Source organism: Argentina silus, assembly GCF_951799395.1.
Source record: "Argentina silus genome assembly, chromosome: 8".
Taxonomy (NCBI): domain Eukaryota; kingdom Metazoa; phylum Chordata; class Actinopteri; order Argentiniformes; family Argentinidae; genus Argentina; species Argentina silus.
In genome coordinates, this window is record NC_139662.1 from 5563333 (window position 1) to 5569332 (window position 6000).

Genomic DNA, 6000 nt, shown 5'->3' on the forward strand with positions numbered 1-6000 from the left:
TTTCAGCGTTAACACATGCCTATTGACAGACATACTTACATTATGAACATTATTGACACAGTATCCATTTTTACCATGAACTCACCTGAGACTTGAACCTATGACCTTCTGAGCTGAAGAACATTGACATATCCAGGACATATCCACCAGGCTGTTACATCTACAGCTCAAAGACAACAAAAACCATGTTTTCACAATAGAGTATCCTACAGGGCTCAATCTCTATGGATAAATGAATATCTATTCCATGTCATTGAACCAGACTCTCAATATATAACCCCTTCAGTCTGTTTATAGTTTATGATTTTAGAGAATTGATGTGGAGAGAGTTTCCATTTAATGTAAAGGTGTGGGTGTTGCTGAGTATTACATAATACTAAACAGAGATCAAACCGGCATTTCTCATTATATTCTCTTCTATGAAATGCCTGAAATTAATTCTGAAATAAGTAATGTTGTTGAATTTGAATTAAATGAATTTATCACATAAGTGCAGCCACATTGTTTGGTATATGCAGATTAAACTGTTTATACTCAACATCATTATGAAGGGAAGAGGAATTCAATACAGACCAGTGCAGTTCAACACATAACAAATAATAGTAGGCATTAGCCATTTTTTCTGGCTTAATTGTCAGAATTCAGTTTTATTCTAATGGGTGTCTTTCTCCCGAAAAAAAAAGAGAAAGAAACCAAGAAATACTGTATATTATTCTCCCATGGCATGAGGGGTAAATACACAAGCTGAATAATAGCACACCTGAATCTTTCCATAGCTCAGTGGGCTAGTAAGGTTGTCTAATACTGTATGTACTTCGGGTCCAACTCCAGTGCAACATGCATAGATCCAATTTGAGAGTTCACTGAATTTCCCTGTATTATACTTCAATGAATGTGAGGTCATGTTACTAATGGTGCAAAGAATGTTATTATATAGATATGTATCTGGTATCGTCTAGACTTGGTATATTATATACTGTAAATGATAACCATTGCATGATCAATATTATTCTCGACCATTTTGTCAACTAGAATAGAATTGCTTGTAGTTAAGAGAGGCAAGTATAACAGAGGCAATGTTTACCATACACATCCAAGCAGAGCTTTCATTTATATCTGGATACAAATGTTTTACCAATGTAAGATTTGGTCTGTGTGGTAAATCTTTGCTTAGGGACATACCTCAATGGTTGCTTACAGTACAACTACAATTATCTAAAGGTAACCTTTGTCACATGTTAATACAACGTTTCTAAGAACATGTGAACATTATAATGTCTATGTTTAGATGTCTGGTTGACATCTGGTATGAGACGTTGCCTCAATGACATGTTCTGACTTACTATAATCCTAAAATAACTAGTATGGCAGTGTTACCACATCCTACTTCACATGCCTATGCAATGTTTGGGTTTAATGTTGTTTGTTTTCAATGCCCATGGGGTGGTTGGCAACAGGAGAGCCAATGCAGTCACTAGTCTTTCCAGAGCTGTTTATTCGTGGTTGTCTATAACTGAGAAGTAAACAAGACATTCAACCACAATAAATAAATAAAAAATCTACTGTTAACAATTTCATTGTTTATAAAGCTTCTGCGATTTGGGTAGCTAGAGCATTAATTTAATTTCAGTATACCAAGAATATGCATAGTGTTCTGTACAATCCACATTTTCCCTTGATCACCACACAAAAATGAGTGTCAACTGACAATCTGATGTTGAACTCATCCTGTTAGACACATGTTAGCACATGTGCATCCCTCTCCCTCTCTCTTGCTCTCTCTCTCTCTCTGTCTGTCTCTCTCTCTCTCCCGCCCTCCCTCCTTACCTCCCTCTCACTAAGCCTCCCTCTCTCCTAACCACAGAGCATGTGGCAGGCATTGTTGATCCTCACAGTAGTGTCCATTAGCAACCATTGATCCCTACCTACAAACCTGGACGAGCAACATGGGAATTCTTTCCCGGCCAGGATATTGCCCTGGAGTGTTATGCAGTGGGGATAACGACAACATGCCATGTCCCGGGGAAATGGCTATTGTCCCAGTCAAAGACAATTATCCCCCCTCATTGCGAGCATTCCAACCCAAATCCAGTGACGCTTAGCGATAGATCTTCGCTCGAGACGCTTGGTCAAATGCCAGAGAACAAGAATGTTTTCCAGTGAATACTTCACATTTACTCCACATGTTTTATAAAGGAACCAATTGTCTGTCTGCCCAGGGTGTTGGATGCAATATGATAGTGAGGTCTGACCAAGGCTAATCTTTTCCCTATGTGGCACAGTGTTGGATGGTGTTAGCCGTAAGTGCTGATTGAGAGTCAGTTTATTTGTTTTCGCCCAGGTGGTTGAGGTGAAGATTGGGGTAGGTTAAACTGACCCATAATCTGTGCCTAGGGTTAAAACTGAAACATGATTTGTAGGCATCTGAGTGACAGAGAGTAAGGAATCCATGATATCCAGGCTTCTACTGTTTCCTGTGGTTAGGAAGTCCTATTTTCCAAGCATTCCAGGAAAAGATGTTGCTACCTGAGGCAGCAAACTTGGAATCTCAACTGCCGTTACAAAGCACAGGTGTACAATACCACAACACGAAGCAGTTCCTTATGCTACAGCAGTATCTTTCAAGCTGCTTGGCTTTTTTCTTTGGGAGGCCTGCAATTTGCAATTATCAGTACCACACACACACACACACACACACACACACACACACACACACACACACACACGTGTGCACATGCATACATACAGTACTTGATAGCAATAATGGCCCTTCAAACTTCTCCATATAAATGTGTTATCCCAAAATAAATAAACTAACTCTAACCCTAACCCTGTTTTAAATTTCACACATTGAAATTGTGGCCATTTATATAAACTCTGTGTTCAGTGACCTCCAAAATCTTTTAGGGTCCAAATTATTACTTTATTTTCTGTATCATATCAAATTTAAATTTGCTAATTTAAATTTTGCATGTAAAGCTATAAGATAGGTTGTTAAGTCATAACTATTGTTCCAAAATACTTTCACACAACAAGGTCAAATTCAGGGGTGGCTGCAACCTCTAGGGTCTCTATTTTCCCATCATCCCCTTAGATAGGGCCTTTACTGTAATGACTTCAGAAATAAAACAAAACCAATGAATAAAAATATATTTCTTTCTTCTGGGTATCTGGGTGTAGCACACCATTGGACAATCTAACATAACAGAGCGTTGAAGGCACAATATGGGATCTGGGAATCTGTTCAATGGTCAGTTCAATTCCAGGTCAGTCACTTTTCCTCAATTGAGAGGCGTTACATTTCCCTGCCACCATCCAAAACATGTGGCAGACCACTGTTTGTTTAAAAAAAATTAATACCAGATTGTGCATTTAAAGTCCCCAGAGTAGAGTCACCAGGAAAGAAAGTGTTTGCGTGCAAATAATATAAATCCACCAGGTTGCATTGATACTTTCTTGCCATCACCTACAAAATGCTGTCTTAGTGTGAGACATATAGATATAGATGGTTCTGTTCAGTCTGCTTAGAGCCAACGGCTGTCATGTGCTGTTAAGATCTGTTTCAGGCCTAAAGAGGGGCAGAGTGAACTGCCAAAAGCAAAGAGTGGAGGAGATTGAGGCCAATAGCAGAGTAATGTTTTTACAATGATGACACTTAAAACCACATTGAAAATGTAAAAAAGAGGTTGTATCAAGGCTTTTTCTTGCCATTTTTAAGGGTTGTTTGTGACTTTGGTTGTTCAATTTCTTCCTTTTTAAGTCAATAATAGAATGAAGAACAAATAACATAAATATGCATGCAAATAACCACATATGCATTAGTCAAATAGAGGAATGTATATTCCAAATGTATGTCTAGCACACATTTTTTTAGGGCATTTCTGCTTTATTGGGATAGAGACAGTAGAGATTGACAGGAAGACAGAGGAGGGATGACATGCAAGACGTATCGAGGGTCGGAATCGAAACAGGACCCTTGCGTTTATGTGATATGTGCATTGTGTGCTACGCCACTAAGCACCCCACATTTTTTTCATCTTTAAACATATGTTGTACGACCAGTGTTGTCAAAAGCAATGCATTTTCTCAGGATACAATAATGTATAGAATCTGGCCATTTGTCATGCACAAATGTTTTTTTTTTTAATGTATAAATCTAACAAAACATAACCTGAGGCAGCGAGGGTAAAACTGAAAGAAGTTTGAATTTCCCAAGTCTGACCTTGGTAGCAAGACACATTTTATGATATGGTGGAGTATCAATAAAATGTTTTTTTTTAGTCTTTTTCCAGGCTGTGAATGTAGATGTTTTTATTACTATATTCAATTAATATAAAACAGCATATTTAATGGTTTGGTGGCACAGAGGTTACGGTTCTAAATGTAGAGTGGGCAATTCCATAACTGGTATCAATTATCTTAAAGCCACATGCGTAAAATCTAAGAGGGCACACACCCATAGAGATGGTTTTTGTTAATCTTGATCTTGAAAAATATGGTGAGTCATAACTAATCCCATATGTCAGCCCAGTTAACCTTGGCATACTGTGTATCTAATCTGTGCCTAACCAAGGAACAATATTATGACAAAGGCAAATTACCAATTCTAAGGAATAATGACCATGAGGCACAATAAACATTTGCAGTTGAATTCTGTTGAACCCTACTGGCACACAATCTCAATTGACCAACCTCAGATAATTCACAATAGCGTGCAAACAAGTTGTGTGGAGTAGTAGCCAAGTATAGTCGATCTGTAGCCCCACAGGGCAAAGAAAAACAAGCAGCAATTTACATTTCGAAGGCAATTCTATTACAAAGTTGTACTGTCAGTATCTAGTACAATGTTAGCTTTTGTAACTGTCAGATTGTGCATGTACTTCAGGCTATTCAAGAATGCTCATAAAACACTGTTTCCATTTCCACTCACACCTCATAACCAGTCTTCTTAATTGAACTTCAGGAGACACACAATAATTTGGACAAACAAGAGGCTCTACATTGATCATCTGGATACTTTTCTAAAAAAACATGTCCCTCCTCAGCATTGTTTGGCTCCCATTACGCTCCTTTGACCTCTCTGATTAGTAAGAGGGAGAATGAGAAATAACAGTCAAGATATGCAAGAGCCAACATCATTCAGTATAGGTTATAGTTGTAGATAAAAATGTTTTGTTTTATTAAATCAATTCTTTTCCAATTCTTTTCCTTCCTTCTTCCTCAAGAGGTAGGCTTATATAATATTCTGATAACAACCCTCCACTGCCCAGCTTTCTTGCAGGCACTGCCTTTAGTCACTGGGTAAGACATATAAAACAGATATACAGTAAGCTACAGTATATGTAGGCTACTGACTGTTCACATGCACCCTGAGCCAGAACCTGTAATATGAATGTATTGTTCCTCCCGCATTGGGGACCATGTGTGAAACAGGGAGTTGTGAAGGACAGTCAGATATTTTTGGCATGCATGCAGGCTGGTTCCATGCAATTTATCTCTTTCTAAAACAGAATATGGGGGCAGGCTGTATAGTTAGCTTGAGCTGGATGGCTGTACTCGTGTGCGTGAGCTTGGCAAAGAAAAAAAGTTTCAACAATGATCTCTTTTATTGTAGGTTCCACAGGTAAAAGGACAATCAATCCACAGGCATTACTCTTCTTCAGGAATAAATCAAAGTTTTCTAAAACAAGAACGACGCACTACGGTAAGAAAATCGTGTGGCTCCCAAGCTAAAACAACTCAAAATCACAGAAAAGGTGTGCGCATTACACGAGAGCTATTTCTCTTAAAGTGACGGTACTCATTTACGAGGTAAGTATACATCTCAATGTAATATAGGCCCATCCTATGAAACACGTGTCACCGTGAAATGTCCCAATATTCATATAAAACTAGTTATGCAAACAATAATTTATAACAATATGAAGTCCTGGAAATAGCAATAATGCCTAATAATGACATGAAAACAATAAACAGGCTCTATATAGCCAAACTAATGTG